Source organism: Mus musculus, chromosome 2 (assembly GCF_000001635.26).
Source record: "Mus musculus strain C57BL/6J chromosome 2, GRCm38.p6 C57BL/6J".
Lineage (NCBI taxonomy): Eukaryota > Metazoa > Chordata > Mammalia > Rodentia > Muridae > Mus > Mus musculus.
Genome location: NC_000068.7, coordinates 165,072,705 through 165,091,117, shown reverse-complemented (window position 1 = coordinate 165,091,117; position 18,413 = coordinate 165,072,705). Strand labels below are relative to the sequence as shown.

Here is an 18,413-nt window from a genome sequence, read left to right as displayed (position 1 = left end):
GAGGCCAGTCTGAGTTCAAAGAGAACCCCTGTGTTGAAAAACAGAGAGAGAGAGAGAGAGAGAGAGAGAGAGAGAGAGAGAGAGAGAGAGAACAAGATGGATGAAACTTCCTTAATAAAGAGTCCTCCTCAGAAGGGTGAATGGGAGACAGGGAGACAGGACAGGACAGCTGTGGGGGTGTATAATGGTGTCTCAGACAGTGAGTGAGCAGGAGGATATGAGGAAGTTGCCTGAAGCCATGGTTTATGTCACTGCTTTCTCTGGCTTTCACATAGCCCGGAATCACCCAAGGCATTACATGGTTGCTGAGCAGCATGTGACTGCATCACAGAGCCTCCCTGGCCTAGGGAAGGTGCCCAGAGTCACTGGATTGGTGGACAAGGACTGGCAGGAAAGGGCTGGTCAACCTGACTCCCAGGTTAGGGGCGTAAAAGCCATGTCCCCCTGCTGGGTGGGAATAGCCTTGGAGCAGCACGTGCTTGCTCTTGGGTACCTGAATCTGAGAGTGACCACACACCTGATGCTGAACCTCTATATCTTAGGGTAAGCCCTCTGACCTTCTGGTAGCCACAATGGAGGTGTTCAGGCCAAAGGGCTACGGCCTAATTGGAGGAGATTCTGCATCTGGAGTTGTTCCAAGCTCATGCCAAAGCTAACCCTGGCAAACATCTGCCCGCGGACTGTGAACTTGAAGCAAGCATTGCTATGGCCTCCAGATCCTGGATTCTTCAGATCTATACTTGGTACTGTTGAACATATGAGGCCCCTTGGTGCATGCTTCGAATCTCAGCATTCAGGAGGCTGAGGCAGGAGGATGGCAAGTTCCAGGCAAGCCTAGATTTCATACCGAGACCTAGACCCCCCCCAAGCCAACCACCAACTGTGAGCAAGTTCAAGCCTGAGAGGTCTCAGAGTACCTTGAATGTGGGGTGCTGAAAACTGAACCTTTAAATAGTGAGGCGCCTGTGGGTCTAAATGTCACTGTTACAGCAGTGTAGATGTGCACCTCATAGCCAGGGGTGGGGTCTACTTGGTGGGAACTGAGACACAACGGGCCAGGAACAAACAAAGGGACCAATGACCTGCTCAGCCTGTCCCCTTCCACCTAATCTCTCCTCCCCCTCCCATGCACCTCACCCCTAAACACATCTGCCCCTCCCACCCACCCCTCCCACTCTGGCTACCTAGCTAACCTCAGGGGAGCAGCTTAACTGAACCCCAAGTCTCAACACTTCCACATTCCTTCCCAGGGCTCAGAGAATGCAGCATGGAGCCCATCCTCCCGACCCCCCTCACAGGGCAAATCCTCCCCACATCCCCCTGCAGGGCCTGGCAAGGTAGTTCTGATCCTGGATCCCAGGGAGCTGGGGCCTTATCTCAGCCTACGGAGCAAGCACTTTGCATCTCTCCCCCCAGTATGCGGCCACAGCGCGTTCCAGCCCGCGGCTCCTCGCCATCTGCAGAGAGAAATCCAGTTAGACCTTGTATAATAAGTTCCTGACAATCTTGCTGAGGACGCTGGGTCATAAAAGTCTGCTGGTTTTATCGCCGGTAACAGACACGGAGTGAAATTAAGTTGTCTTATCAAATTTAGATAATATATATCCCTCTAGAGTAGAAGGCGCTGCATGGGGTTTCCGTGGTATGAGCCCAGGAGGGGACAGGCAGCCAAGCAGTTCCTGGGCACATGGTAGGGGGTGGGGCATCCCAGAGAACCCCACAACCTGATTGGCAGAACAGCAGGGTGACTGGCATCCTAGAGATCAAGGACATCCAGATCCGGACGGTATCCCCCTGCTTATTGAAGATACTCAGCTACATTCATGTGGAGGGCCTCAGTTTCCCTCTCTGTAAAGTGGACATGGCAATAGTTCCTGCTGTTGGGAGATTTAAATGAGATGCTATTTGCATGGGCAAACACACATGTATACATACAAATAGAGCAATAGAGTTCACAAACATACATGTATAAACACAGATGCATACACATTCATGTAACACATGCAGAAACAGATTCACACACCTATATGCACATAGGATCACACAAAGTAATTCATGCAAGCATGTACATATACAGACATACCCATGTACATAAGTAAATGGACACATGTATAACACACACAAAAGGGCACATAAACATGCAGACATGTGTTCACAGGAACACATGGAAATGCGGCACTCATTTACATGTGCACATACACTTGCTCACATATAAAATGCATGCATCTAAACATGCTCATATATGTACACATATGCATACACACATGTACTCACACACAAGCACATGTATTCTCATACTACTGCACCCACAAGGACACTTGCACAAGTATGCATGGTCAGACGTATGCATACATGCATACATATGCATGCATCCCACTTGTAATATATGCCCATGTACATACATGTACACATTTGCATATCCCCATGAACATATGTCTACATTTACACATGCATGTATACATGTATACTCATAAACACATACATGCACATGCCTTATGCACACAAGATGTGCCACATGCATGGGAACAGATCTATGTAATTGTACCTGCATATATCTAGTCATATATACATGGACATATGTGCATCTACCCATACACATACATACAGAGCTATGCATACATGAGCACACGTGTGCACATATGCACACACATACACTTGTGTACACATCTAGTCATATACATACATACATACATACATACAAGTACACACATGTGCATGCACCTTCACACACATTCACACCCACCAGCACTCACAAATACTTGTGTGTATACATGTTGAAATATGCACACATGCACACACTTAATTCACAAATATCTACACATGCACACCCACACACTAAAAGCACACATGCAAGTGTGCATACACATGCATTCACACAGTGCACATATCCATACTCACAAACATGCATACCCACAGACTCGCATCCACATTTATACTTCCATGTGCACCTGTACACTTGTAAACACACGCACACACATTCCCCATGCACTCACACTTATGCACCCATGCCCTATGTACACATACCCACAAACATATCTAGGTACTCACTCCTACCTACATTCTGATACACACACACACACGTACACATTTCCAGTTGTACACACACATGATTGCACACTGTACACACACTCTCATACCCATGTGCCCTACTCACAGTCATATGCACACCCACATAGATGTGCAAATATGTACACACTCATACAGCACACCTACACCTCACATACATTCATACATTCGGTGCACATATTCACACAGGTTCTCATTCACACTCATGCATGTTCATGTACAAACATATGTGCACACATGTGCATGCACCCACTAGCACTAACCTTCACTGATGATTGCTCTGCGTCAGGCCTAAGTTACATGTACTAACACATTTACTGTTATGACAGCCCTGGAACACTGTTACCATTACTAACTCCCAATCACAGAGAGGTTAGTCACAGAGGTCACTAACCTCAAAGTCACACAGGAAAGACATGGTACAGTCAGGACTTAGACATTGCTGGTGTGAATCCAGACTGTGACTCTTGTCTCCCATGTTCTCACAAAAATTTTCTGGAATGAGGAAAGGCGGGCACAAAGGGAAGGGCTGACCCAGGCTCAGTACCTAGCATCCAGGGGGAACCAGGGCCATGAAGGGCAGAAAGCATGGATTACAATCCTCCCTGCCCCTCCCCCACCCCCTGAATTACACAGGGCTCAGCAGACACTAGGTGCTCAATAAATGTTGTTAACCCAATGCTTCCTCATAGTTCTCCTTCCCGTTATCACAAGAGCCCTGGAGACTCAGGCATTGGCCACATCTCCTCTGTTGAGTTGCTATCTGGGACATACCATAAACCCGTGAGTGTGGTTCACCCAACTAATGCCCTATTGTACAAAGAGAAGCAAAGCCCCCATTTCTTGTACCAGAGACCCCAGGCTGGCAAATAGAATTCACACTCAGAGCAAGTCCCTTTGTGCCACACACAACCCGAACCACTGTCCACAGAGATCCTACCTGGACTTCCCAGAGCCCAGCAAGGAGCCTGAAGGTGCAACAGGCATCGTGAGTGTTTGTTGAATGACTGTTTGTCTGGCTTTGCCTATCTCCTACCCTATTTCACTCACAGCCAGTCTGAGTCCCTAGAGAGCGATCGGTGGGAGAGCCACCAGCTGGGTATAATGCAGCCATGTTGCTGATGGGGAAGTTTTCAGACATAAAAGGGACAGACGGGGTCAGGCGTAATTGGTAAATATTTGTCTATCTAATCAGAGGGTTTTTTAATTAGCAATTTCATCCTTGCAACTGGGTTTTTTTTTCCCTTTCCATGGGAAGTCAGTTAAATATACCAGATGGAGGAGAACATGGGGGTTTCCTTGTCTCCCACCATCTGTCCCATCCCACCACCACCCCAGCTGCAACCCCACCTCATTGCTGAAGCAGCCTGCTAGTTGTCATAGGAGGGCAGATTTAGAAAACTGAAAACCAGAGAAGAGAGAGTCCCTGGTCCCCTAGGAGAGATTCCCAATCTCCCTGCCTGCCTCTCATCTGGGACGATCTTGTCCACACACCCCACGGCCTGTGACTCGAAAGCTCTATGCTCTTTCTCAGCAGCGTGCCCTTCTTCCTGTCTACTGGCAAAGAACAGTGTGTGAGATTTGCAGCTTTTGCCTCCTTAGCTGGCCCTGCAGATCTGCTGGAAATGTCCTGTGTCCTATCTGGTTGAGTGGCTTCAGCAAACCTTTGTACATTCATCCTTTAAACACAAAGAGCATCAACTAATGGAGCCTGCACTAGGCCCAGGGGCATGGGGATGAAGCCACCAGACCTGACTTTAAATAACTCAGTTAAAAGGAAGAGACAGACAGGTAAATCCATGCATTCGATAAGTGTTTATCGAGCGTCTACATGAGCCAGGCACTGCTCTGGCTGATGCGAAGGCACGGGTGAACTGCACAAAGACCATATCACTTCTGCTATCGGAGGAAAGCAAGAAGCAGATGTAAGACAGGGTGATCAGTGACTGGAGAACAGATGACCATGGTGTAATAAGAAAAGCCCAGTGCAGGAAGCACCTGGAGTCCTTTTCCAGCTTCCCAGGGTCCTGGACACCTGGACACAGCCCCTCTCCTCCATCTGCCCATCTCCCAGGCCACACCCACTTCCCACTTCTCCAGCCCACTGTGCCTTCTCTGGACCCTCCTTCTCTGGCCTAGTCTTGCCTGACTAACTACTCAGCTACAGGGTCTCTTTCTGGGGCCTTTCCTCCAAGGTCTCCTGCTGTGCTCCCACTGTCCCAGGCCCCTCTCGGTGTTCATTTGCTCGGGTCTCCTCTGGCCACCCTCAGGTTGCCTGTGAGGTTCCCTTCACACCAAGGGCTCAGATCACGTGTACCCTGCCTCATCCTCTGTACCGTGTGACATGGGGCACCTCCCCAGCCGATGCCACTTGCACTGACCGGGCAGGATGGTAAAGGCCAGGTGGGTAAAGGAGGAAGAACATCCTAGGCAGGGGCACTTGAAAGACTCATGTGTGTATGACTAGATATATGCATATGAATGTAGGTACAAGCACATGTTTACATGCATGTGGCAATATGTGTGCATAAGGCATGTGCATGTATGTGTTTGAGTATACATGTGTACATGTGCATGTGAATGTCAATGCATGTTCATGGGGATATGTAAATGTGTACATGTATGTACATGGGCATATATGCACAAGTGGGATGCATGCATATGTATGCATGTATGCATACGTCTGACCATGCATGCTTGTGCAAGAGTACATGTGGGTGCAGTAGTATGAGAATACATACATGTGCTTGTGTGTGAGTACATGTGTGCATGCATGTGTGTACATATATGAGCATGTTTAGATGCATGCATTTTATATGTGAGCAAGTGTATGTGCACATGTAGATGTGTGCCTGTATTTCCATGTGTTCCCATGAACATATGTCTGCATGTTTATGTGCCCTTTGGTGTGTGTTCTACATATGTTCATTTACTCATGTGCATGGGTGTCTGTATGTGTACATGCTTATATGAATTACTTTGTGTGCGCCTATGTGTGTTGAATCTGTTTTTGCATGTGTTTTACATCCACAGACCCCAAAGCCTCACCAGAGACCCATGTACCCATGTCTGAAGAGATGGCTCAGTGGTTAGGAGCACTTCTAGGGGACCTTGGTTCAATTTCCAGCACCAACATACTGGTTCTCAACCAGCTGTAACTCCAGAGCATCTCATGCCCCTTCTGACCGCCACAGATAGTGTATGGTGCCCAGCTAAGCATGCAAGCAAAACACTTATGTACCGCATCCAACATGGCTTGGCCTTGAAATCGTGACTTGGGACAGCAAGGGACTGAAGAAAAGACAGACACACATACAGAAAAGGTGGAAGCTGGTGGTCTGTGCTTGCTCTGATAGAACACTGCCTACTGTAGAGCAACCCAGAATCTCAGGGTGGTTACCTGTACAGCACAGTGGGGAGGAGTCAGCCAGTCTCTGCAGCAGGGCAACCTCAGGCTGTACACACAAAGGAGGGAGAAGCTGTGGTTGCTAGTTTCTGCACACACAGCTAATATTTGCACAAGGACGAGAAGAAGGCTTTGCCATCCCTCTGAGCCTGATGAGAGCGGGACAGGGAGAGGAGCAGTTTCCCATGCATGGGTCTGAAGCATTGGTCCTCAACATGGCCAGACCCAAGTACACATTAACTTGGGATTTCACCCACTTTTTACACCCAAAACTTCCTGGGCTTCCCACACCTTTTCACATAAAACTCAATATATTTTTTTAAAGGCAACATTCTCCCACTTTTTCCAGATAACATTCTTGTGTAGATATAGGTGTTCCTTTTCTCGGCTATTATAGAGGAGCGTTGCTGAGTCGGAGGGTAGATGCTCATGCTTAACTCCCTGAGGGCCTGCCTTTTCCAGAATGGCTAACCATTTGTTAACCCCACCAGCCATACGTGCACATCTCCGTTTCTCCACTAATCTACCAAGCCTTGTTTTCCTTTTTAATTTCAATCATTTTAGTGACGTGTTCTGCACCTGTGGTTTGGAGGAAGGCCTTGGAGCGCTGATTGACACGTTCCTTTCGTGTTCTTACTGGAAGCGTGTATGTATGTCTTCTTTACAGAAATGGCTACAAAATTCTTTTTCAGTTTTTGATTGTCAAGTTACAAAAGCTCTTTATAGATTCTGGATATGAGGGTTTTTTTTTGTGTGTGTGTGTGTTTTTTTTAAAGACTTCTTTATTTTTAAATCAAGGAACTCCACATAAAACCAGAGACAATGAAACTTATAGAAGAGAAAGTAGGGAAAAGCCTCGAAGAGATGGGCACAGGGGAAAAATTCCTGAATAGAACAGCAATGGCTTGTGCTGTAAGATCGAGAATCAACAAATGGGACCTCATAAAATTGCAAAGCTTCTGTAAGGCAAAAGACACTGTCAATAATACAAAAAGGCCACCAACAGATTGGGAAAGGATCTTTACCAATCCTAAATCAGATAGGGGACTAATATCCAATATATATAAAGAACTCAAGAAGGTGGACTCCAGAAAATCAAGTAACCCCATTAAAAAATGGGGCACAGAGATAAACAAAGAATTCTCACCTGAGAAATACCAAATGGCTGAGAAGCACCTGAAAAATGTTCAGCATCCTTAATCATCAGGGAAATGCAAATCAAAACAACCCTGAGATTCTACCTCACACCAGTTAGAATGGCTAAGATCAAAATTTCAGGTGAAAGCAGATGCTGGCGAGGGTGTGGAGAAAGAGGAACACTCCTCCATTGTTGGCAGGATTGCAAGCTGGTACAACCACTCTGGAAATCAGTCTGGCAGTTCCTCAGAAAATTGGACATAGTACTACCGGAGGATCCAGCAATACCTCTCCTGGGCATATATCCAGAAGATGTTCCAACTGGTAAGAAGGACACATGCTCTACTATGTTCATAGCAGCCTTATTTATAATAGCCAGAAGCTGGAAAGAACCCAGATGCCCCTCAACAGAGGAATGGATACAGAAAATGTGGTACATTTACACAATGGAGTACTACTCAGCTATTAAAAAGAATGAATTTATGAAATTCCTAGGCAAATGGATGGACCTGGAGGATATCATCCTGAGTGAGGTAACCCAATCACAAAAGAACTCAGATGATATATACTCACTGATAAGTGGATATTAGCTCAGAAACTTAGAATACCCAAGATACAAGTTGCAAAACACATGAAACTCAAGAAGAAAGAAGACCAAAGTGTAGTCACTTTGCCCCTTCTTAGAATTGGGAACAAATCACCCGTGGAAGGAGTTACAGAGACAAAGTTTGGAGCTGAGATGAAAGGATGGACCATCTAGAGACTGCCATACCCGGGGATCCATCCCATAATCAGCCTCCAAATGCAGACACCATTGCATACACCAGCAAGATTTTGCTGAAAGGACCCTGATATAGTTGTTTCTTGTGAGGCTATGCCAGTACCTGGCAAACACAGAAGTGGATGCTCACAGTCAGCTATTGGATGGAACACAGGGCCCCCAATGGAGGAGCTAGAGAAAGTACCCAAGGAGGTGAAGGGGTCTGCAACCCTATAGGTGGAACAACAATATGAACTAGCCAGTACCCCCAGAGCTCATGTCTCTAGCTGCATATGTAGCAGAAGATGGCCTAGTCAGCCATCATTGGGAAGAGAAGCCCCTTGATCTTGCAAACTTTATATGCCTCAGTACAGGGGAACACCAGGGCCAAGAAGTGGGAGTGGGTGGGTAGGAGAGTTGGGGGAAGGGTATGAGGGACTTTTGAGATAGCATTTGAAATGTAAAATAAGAAAATACCTAATTAAAAAAACTAAGTTCAATTCGGGGGGGAGGGGAAGGAAAGGTAAAGTTTAAAAAAAAAGACTTCTTTATTTTTATTTTATGTGTATGTTGCCAACACGTATGTCTGTGCACAACAGTTACAAACAGTTGTGATCCACCACGTTAACCATGTTGGTGCTGGGAATCAAACCCTAAGTGTCTTCCTCTCCCTCTCCCTCTCCCTCTCCCTCTCCCTCTCCCTCTCCCTCCCCCTCTCTCCTTCTCCCTCCCCCTCTCCCTCCCCTCCCCCTCCCCCTCCCCCTCTCTCTGGAGAAGAGAGTAGAAGTACCTTAAATATCTGTCCAGGCTGGATTTGAACTCCTCATTCTCTTGCCTCCACTCCCCAAGTACTGGGACAATAGAAGCCTAGCTTGCTTTATTCTTCAAAGGAAAAAACTGTGTCACTAAATAAAATGGAGACCTTTCCTGACACCTGGCAAATAAGGGAATGTAAAAGCATTTCTAGTGACAGAAATCAAAAAGCAAAAAAAAAAAAAAAGGAAGGAAGAAAAACATTATGCTCTATACAAAGCTGGGCGAGCATCTTGGAGAGACCACACCCCCAGCGCTCAGGGAGGGACCTCAGGACTGTCCAGCACACAGCTGGAGGGAGGGAAGGTGCTGGGTATGCCAAGATCCTCAGCAAAAAGCTCTGCTTTCAGGAGCAAGATGGCGCTGAGTCTTGTGTGCTCGGGGACATAAGGACATGACGGGAGCACAGTGGACACCGGGAACGGTCCCAAGGGATGAAAGAAAAACACGAGTCACTTAGGGCCTTGTAGACTGGAGCAAAGGGCTCAGATTTGCTGTAAGCCCCAGGGAAGGCCCTTTGAGGGTTTTAAGCTGTAGGGAGACATAATCTTATTAAGGCCTTTAAAAGTCCCTCTGGCCACCTTGAGGCCAGGCAAGAAAGAGTCAGGAGCCCCCGCCTGGCATAGGCTGGCTCAGACCAACCTGAAGAAAGGTGAGAAAATGGCTTTGAGAAAAGCCAGACAGACAGCCGAGAGGTTGGGTGGGGAGGGCAGGAGGAAGAAGTGGGCATCCTCAAGGGTGGGGCAGAAGCTCGGCAGCACAGGCACACTTTAGGACGTTTCCTTCCGAGGTACCTGTGGGAGAGCTGCATCAAGGGGTAGAGAAGACTCCTAGAGGGTCGGCGAGGTGGCTCCGTGAAGACAGGAGCTTGAATGTCCATGATAAAGGTGAACAGACTTCACAAGGTTGCCCTGACCTCCACATGTTCACATGCACGCACACACGTGATAATGAGTGAATACTCCACTGGCTTCTACCCGTTAGACCTAGGGAATGGCAAGGCCAAGAGAAGGCTGAGGTCAGCAGGGCTGGATCTGAGCCGCGTGGCCTTCAGCAAACCCTTTTTTGGCTCCGCACTGGGAGCCTGAGGGATGGACAGTTCCAACCTCTCCAAGGTGTTGGGAGGATTATATCACAAGTGGGCGGGGCCGCCACTTAGGTTTGGCAGATGTGCACTCTGTCTCTGTACCCTGCTACCTCCGTCCCCTCAAGGCCCCCATGAGTCAATCCTTGTTGTTCCTTTCTCTTCCCCACTGCCTCCTGAGTTCTGGCTGCTGCACCCCTGGGGTGCAGGTAAGCCCCTCCACACCTGATGCTTCCTAATCAAGAGGCCAGGGCCCACATGCTGCCCTGGCCCCCTACAGGGTCCCGGGAGGCTCCTAGCTAATTCCTTCCTCAATCAGAAGCTCTTGTGGCCTCTCTGCTGATTACCCCTTTGTTCCCTGCGGGGCTGGCTCCTCTGGAAGATGCCCAGACCCACCCAGCTCTCCCTGGGACTGGGAGCCTGGTCATTCCATCCAGCAGGTGTGCCTGTGCCATGGGCCTCTAGGTGGGCAGGGCCTAAGCACAGAAAGCCATCAGGAGTGTGTGGAGACACACATGTACACACGCCAGCTCAAGAAACACGCACATGCATGCACTTGAGCAATTCCTGCAACATAGACTCCCCAAAGAGAAATATCAACACACAGGAGCAGCAAACTGAGCCTTTCTACGCATGCTCCAGTAAAGGGCACATACACCCACCAGGAGACACATACATTCCTGAAAACAAGATTTCACACATCATCCAGAAATGTGCACACACAGAGGGACACACAGACACACACATGAACACCCATACTCAAAAAGCACACACATATAAACATACATACATACATACACATAAACACAGACAGACAAACATACACAGGCACACAGAAAATACATACATGCACAAATACATGTACACACTCAAATATAAGCACACATGCACACACACACACACACACACACACACACACACGTTCTAGCAGATGCTAAACCATAGCCAGGGCCTCAGTCCTCCTCTCCCTCCTCTCAGCTCCTCGGATGAGTCGGTTGATACCCAAGGCCCTGGGCCTGGACAGGAACAGATAACACAGAAAATCTTATTTGCAGAGCTTCCAAGTCTGGCTCCCACCCTGACCCAGTAAGCCAGGGGCTGCACTCAGATATCAAACCCCCCCCGCCCCCCAGCCTTCAGTTGCAGTGGGTACTAATGATCCAGTCCCTATCACCCCTAATGCCACAGTGACCTCCTGAGGCCAGCAGTGGAGGTGGGGAGGGCACCCCACCCAGTGATGCTGCCGCGCCCGCCTGAGATACCTCACTGCTTCTCTATGGGATGGTCTTGCTTGGGAAGATGAGTGATGTATCCCAACTGGCTTCCAGCTTCTGGGAGAAGGGGTCCCCTAGGAACTGTGGGTAGAAGGTCAGACAGACAGGCTCAGTGCTCTGGGCCCCACAAGTGAACTGAGGGCTTCAGCTCTAGACCACTCTCTGACTCAGTAGCCTAAAGCCAGTCTTCAGGGACCAGCAAGGGGGAGGGGCGGGGCTTTGGCACATACTGCCTCAAGCCTTCCCCTGCCCCAAGACTGGGACTCAGTTGTGCCTACTGTGCTCTGTGCAGCCACACAATGGCATCTGAGAGCCAGAAACTGAAGAATTAACACTAAACCCAGCTGGGATCTCCAAGAACCACACTCCACCACAGCCACCCGCCCTCTCACTTCCCTGTAGGCCATTGATCACTAATTAACTGGTGGCCGTGATCATACGGAACAGTTACAGATAGACATCACACAGGAACCCAGTTCTGGCTCTGTCCCCTTTCTAACTTCTTTCTCCTGGTCCACAGGAGCTCTGCCAGGACACGCGAGTGACTCGGGACTCCATCAGAAGCCCAGTGGTCTTATTTCGAACCCTTGAGATGACAGCCCTATTAACTCCAGCGGCTCCAGAGAAAGTTGAAGACCAAGGCACAGATCTGTCCCAAACCCTGACCTCCGAGGGAGGGTTACAGCCAAGTTCCTTCTCTGAACTCAGTGGAGTGGCAGGGGTGCCTTCCACCTAGATCCCAGCTTCCTCCGCTGCCCGCCCCCTGCTGGCCCGCCTGCCTGTCCCTCCACCATCTGCATGGATTTATTTCACGATAATTTCATTTTATCCCTGGCTCCAGAAAGATGGATTGGCCAGCAAGGTGACAGAATCAACATCAGGCTCATAAATCTGCTGTCCCTCTGTGAAGCTCACATGACGCCCTACTCGACGGGGGAGGGGTGATGAGGCAACAGTCCATCTCCCTCTCTCCCTGCCACTCGCACTGGGGGCAGGAGCAGCTGGAATGCTGAGACGAGAGGAGGACCCCCCTGCCCTAAAGCCCAGTGGTGGTGGTCACCTCTGTTACTAACTAACCTGGGCTTCTTGTCACTTGGCTGGCAGGGCACACCTTCCTGCCCCTCCTCAGCCCCCAGACACAGGAGAGGGAGCCATGGACTGAATGGGCACTGGACAGGGCAGCTCTTCGATTCTCCTCTAGACAGTCAGTGGGAGGCATCCTGCTGCACTAGAATAGGGGATTTGTGGACAGCCAGCTCGTTTCAGGAGGAAACATACGTACGCACACAAACCCACAGGCAGACACACAGGCGGCCATCTAACCACTACGCACACACAGAATGCCAGCCCACTCACATTAACACCTGCTGGAGAAGCGATGACAGGCTCAATCCCAGAAGTGTAGCAGCATCAGAAGAATAGAGAGATTGGGTCTCTGCTAAATCTTGAAATGGTACACACCCACTTCTGCGGGACCTGGGGTCACTTGCTCAACCTCTCTGAACTGACCTGACTCTCCCAGGATAACCACACATAGTCAAAGGATGGCTGATAAGACTGATTGAGGTAATGTAGAAGATGCTTCTGGGGCAAACTGGCCTCTGGAGTCACAGTTACTGAACCAATCACACACAAAACCCCCTTACCCCCTCTCTAGTCTGTAACCCCCTCCCCAAGCCTGATTCATCTCTTTTCCATATCTGGGCAGTCCCTGGTGCCCTCCAAGCGCAGCTCAAAGGAATGTAGCCCAGAGCCCCTCAGGTTTGAGGTCCCACCTCCCCGACTCCCTGTGAGGTTGCTCTTTACAGTCCCAAGTCAGAGCAGAGTGGAGGTTATTGGGTGTGTGTTAGCTGAGAGCTTGGACCCCACGGGCCCATGTGTCAGAGCAGAGATCCCAACGGGGTGGTCAAGTCTTCACCCAGGACAATTCTAGGGCCAAGCTGCAGCTACCCAGAACTGAGCCCCCAGCTTGACCCTAGTGGGATGACCGCGTCCTCCAGATATTAGAGCTCTCCAGTATTGCAGACTTCTGGCCTTGAGTACAGAGCCTGCACTTGGCAGCCATGGGGACCAGAGAGGCATCTTCCTAGTCAACTGGCTCTCCTGGTACCAACAGCACCTCTGCCCCACTCACTCCCCCTCAGTTCCACACACTTAGCCCACGCCCAGCCCAGGCTCCATCCACTCACACAGTAACGCTGTCCTGCGATCCTCCATACCGGCATCCCTTCCCCTCCAGACCCCTGAAATCCTACTCAAGGCAGAACCCAGAAGAGGCGTCTCTGCCTTCCTGCCTGCCTTCATCACTCCTGCCCTAATTAGTATTCCGAGGAGAGGCCTCTCTGCAGGCCCCAGGATTTGTTTGCCAGCCGGCCAGTTCCCTGTCTCCCCAGTTCGGAGTGAGTAATTCCGTCCCTCCCAGGCCCATTTAAGGGAGTGAATAATTAGTTACATTCAATTAGGCCTCTTGCTGCTACAGTGGCTCCTGCCTGCCTCACTTGGGGGGACAGGCTAGCTAATGAGACGCGCACACGTCTGACACAGGGGAGCGGGTGTTAAACACAGACGACCCCCTCAGCCCTCGGCGGGGTGCAGAGAGCTCAAAGAGAACAACCGGGGCCAGAGAAGTCAAGGATGGAGGCAGGAAAGTAGTAGAGGGAGTGGATGGAAAGAAAATGGATGATGGAGAGAGAGAGAGAGAGAGAGAGAGAGAGCCTCAGGAAGATCCAGAGGAAGACCAGAAGAGAGTATGCTTCTAGTCCAGCAATATCAGGGCTCCCTAACTAGTCAGGAGCCTGCCATACAAATGGAATCTGGAGCGATTAAAACCATGTTGTGGCTCTATATATTTATTGGCACGGAGAGACATCTGGTGTATCCCGCTAAGCAAAGAAAGCTGCTTACAAAACAGTGCATGTAATAATATCTCAAGTTTAAAAACTATTTGTGGCACACAGAAAGCAATTCTGAAAGGACCGTACCTTATGATTGGCAGGATGGTGGGAGGCGCACAGGTGGCCTTGTTTTCCTGGCCCTGTGCATCGCTCCGATGGGGGTGTGATTCTGGAGTATGGCTTTTATAATTAGCCAAAACAATAACACTTGTTTGAGAGAGAACCCGGGTGTGGTGAAGGGGCTGGAGATGAAGGAGGTGGGCAGGAAGTGGGAAGGATGGATTGAGGGCCAGACAGTCCCTGAAGGAAGTGGGAGGGAGGCCTGGTGTGAGGAGGAGGCAGGGGCTAGCTGGACAGACGGACAGACCCAGATCGACACATCCGCAGGGCAAGAGACAGAAGGCCTGGTGCTGAAGAGGAAGCACAGACCCAGCCCACTGCCCCTGGGGCAACACCTGCTGGGTTGCCAGCAGGTGATCTTTCTAGAATTCTTATTTTACCACACGACTAGTTTCAGAAAAGCCTCCTTCAGGAAGGACCTCCCCACCCCAAACTGCAGCACGATTCCCCACCCCCTTTTTAAATTAAAACTGCATCTCCCCACCCCGGCGGGTGGGTTTGTAATTTTCTATGCCCGGCTGACTCCAGGGGAGAGCAATCCTCCTCCGGGGCACAGCCTTTAATAACTTCTGCTGCCCAAGGAACCTACTGCAAGCCTGAGTCTGCGAGAGGGCATCTGTGTGCGCACACCTGGAGAAGGGCCACCTCAGGCTACGTTGTACCTAGTAGGGCTGCCCAAAAGCAGTGTCCAAGTCTTGGGTTGCAGTGCCTTGGGCCCAGGTCATTGTGTAACAACTTCAGCCAAAGCCCCTAGGGCTTCATCCAACCTCCTGAATGGCAGAGGATGAAGACGGTGTGCTTAGAACACGCTACCTGACCTGCTCATGTTCCTGTCAGGACTATATATATATATATATATATATAGTGTGTGTGTGTGTGTGTGTGTGTGTGCGCGCGCCAAGCAAAGGATTGAATACATTGAGATTCCCTGTCTTTCCATCCTAAACCCTCCATATTAACAAGACCTTCAAACTATAAAATTAGCTGCATTTGCGTGTTGGGAAACAACGCAGAACCCTCTCATTCCCCCCTGAGAAGCACCTTTAAGAGCCAATAGACTTTGCCCCAGGGAAGGGATCTTGGCCCAGGTGGCCTCATCTTTTCTAGTCTCCAGACCTACATCCTCGACCGCTTAGTTGCCCAGCTCAGACCCCCGTTTGTCCCAGTCTTGATGGGAACGAACTTAGATCTAGATCTCAGCTCTAATCCGAACAAGTTGTTTGGCCTCTAAGCCCCATCTGTGAAATGGGTGCAGTACGATCCCACACCTCAGATGAGTGTTCAGACTGAGACTGCCTGTTAAGTTCTAATCAGAACTGAGGAGTGAGGAAGGCAGGAGGACAGGCCTCATTTCCAAAGCATGGGCCCTGTGCAGAGCCAGCTCAAAGCAGAGCTATCATCACCTAGGACTGTCAAGCAGCCAGCAAGGACTTTAGAGTGTTACCTTGCTGCCACCTGCTGGCCACTATCAGCATCACAGGCACCCCTCCATCTCTGCCACCCCAACACCTGCTGGTCCTCCCTTTAACATTCAGGCTGGACAGGAAGGATCCTTAGAAAACCAGTCATTCATTCATCAGGGATGTGTGGCAGAAGCCCATACTGTAGGGAACTCCCGGCATCACAGACAGCTCATGTTAAGCTGCTGTAGAACCAGAGCATGCCCACCTCTTCCCTCTGGGAGGGATGCTAAAAGATACAAAAGTTACTTTGCTATGCTTGGCTCTGCAGACTTTCGGAAGAAACTTCCAGAAGCCGACCAGAGACATGAATGGAAGCAGACAGTGAGTCAGGGAGTTGAGCCAGGGAACACGTTGAACCGAGAAAGTGACAGACAAAAAGCAGCAGGACCATGCGCAGGCTGTGGGCGTGTGAGGTTACATCACTCTAGGGAAACGGGGTGTGGTCACCCCTCAGGGATAGGAGGCAGCTCAGCTGACATAGTGTTTGCCTGACATGCATAAAGCCTCAGGTTTAGTCCCTTGAACTGCACTGAACTGTTTCTGGTGGCTCATGCTGATAACCCCAGCACTGGAGGGTCAGCTTGCCCTCCTCTGCCGTGTGGTGAGTTTCAGGCCAGCCTGGCGTGCATAAGACACTATCTCAATTAGCTGGACTGATAGTGTGTGCTCCTGGGCACTCACTCTCCTAGCTGTTCCCAGCCTGGCCTGCAGCCACCACAGCCACAAAAGTATCCAGGATGGGGGAAGCCCCAACCATTAATCCCAAAGCCAACAGGAAACCCACTGCTTACACAGCAATGTGAGCCAAGGGCAACTGTACTCAGAGTGTGTTCTCTGATCCTGCAGTATCAGGACCACCTGGGGAACTTGCTGGAAATGCAAATTCTTGGTCCTGGTCCCAGATCTGAGCCAGAAACATGGGAGGTGCGGCCCAGCAATCTGTCTCTCGGCAACCCTCACAGTTGGTCACTTTGTTCCTTCAAATCCAAGAACCTGTAACCTGGAGGAGAGTCTGGAAGCCACCACCGCCACCAGCACCTGCCGCGAGGGTGTGACAGCTGCCCTCTAACAGAGGCAAAGGTGGCAGTGACTGGCCCAAGATCACTCAGGTAACAGGTGGGAGATGAGTCTTTTGCCTCTATCCAACACACATGCATGTGTACGCGCACGCGCGCGCGCGCGCGCGCACACACACACACACACACACACACACACACACACACACCCTGCCATGGAAGTTAGCGCCACCAACATTTGGGCTCTAGGCAGGGGATGAGTATTAGACCCTAAAGTTCTCCTCCCCCTCTGTCATACTTCCCTCTGCTTTCTAAACTGAAGCTTCCACCTGGTGCCACCAAATGGCCCTGGAAGCTCTTCTGGGAAGACTGCCAAAGCCAGGTGTCCTTCTCTTGGCTTTCAGCTGCACCCTCGTCCCTCAGCATCCCCGGCTTCCATCAGGACCAGCCACTGCCAGCTCCACCCTCTAAGCAGTGGGATCCAAACATCCTGAGACCCACGGGTTAAACCTCAGTAGGAGTCTTGCGGGAACCCTCTTTCAGGCACGTCTCCTCCTTCCCCTCCTTGTCCCCCGGCCTTCCTTCCCTCCCCTCTGCTCCCACTCCATCTGCCGCTCCTCCTGGCTAGGCTCCCCTACAGTTGGCACAGCAGGAAAAGAGAACAGGATGGTCTATTTTTATCCCGAGATGTTGTCGTGGGGCAGGAGAGGGACCCAGGATCTCCCTGAAAGCTGTCGCCCACCATGCCTAGGTTCTGGAAAGCAGAGAGCCAGATCTTGGAGCAGCTTGGAGATGAGAGTTCATGGGCCACTGCACAGCCCTGTGTCACCGATGGCAAGTCACTCCACCTCTTTTTACCCATTTGCACCCCTGCAAAACAGCGAGGCACACCGACCCTGCCTGCCCTGCAAGGCTGCTTCTGTGTACCTGAAGCCTTGCAAGCTTGCTGCTGGTTGTGAGCACACAGGCAAAACTCCCTGGAGACACAGCAGTCTGGGGACACTCTTACTTAAGCTCAGAAAAGATCCTAATTCTTTCAACCTAACAGCAAACCCAGCATGTCCACCCTTCATCTCCTTTGTACATGTTTGATGGTTTTTTAAAATTACATAATCATTATATGAATCTTCTGTTCTCTTGGAAAAATAATGAAGCATTATTGGAAACACAACACTCCCACCCACCCACTTCAGACCACACCATTCTTTTTTTAAAAAAGATAGTTCGTTTATATTATGTGTACAAGTGTTCCACCTGTGTGGACAGTGCACACATGATACACATATGCCCTGTGTGAGGGCTGGAAACTAAACCCAGAGCCTTCGCAGGAGCTGCTGCTCCTAGCCCTGACCCATCTCGCTAGACCACTGTCAAAGTTGG

The 18,413-nt window shown here is 50.0% G+C and overlaps 1 long non-coding RNA gene across 1 annotated transcript; it reads left to right on the top strand.

The window, feature by feature from the left end:
• Positions 1–367: 367 nt before the first annotated feature.
• On the top strand, positions 368–12,425 carry 1700025C18Rik (RIKEN cDNA 1700025C18 gene). The gene is made up of 3 exons (NR_033448.1): positions 368–418; positions 543–828; positions 12,061–12,425. It is a non-coding gene; the product is annotated as an RIKEN cDNA 1700025C18 gene (long non-coding RNA).
• The last annotated feature ends 5,988 nt before the right edge of the window (positions 12,426–18,413 follow it).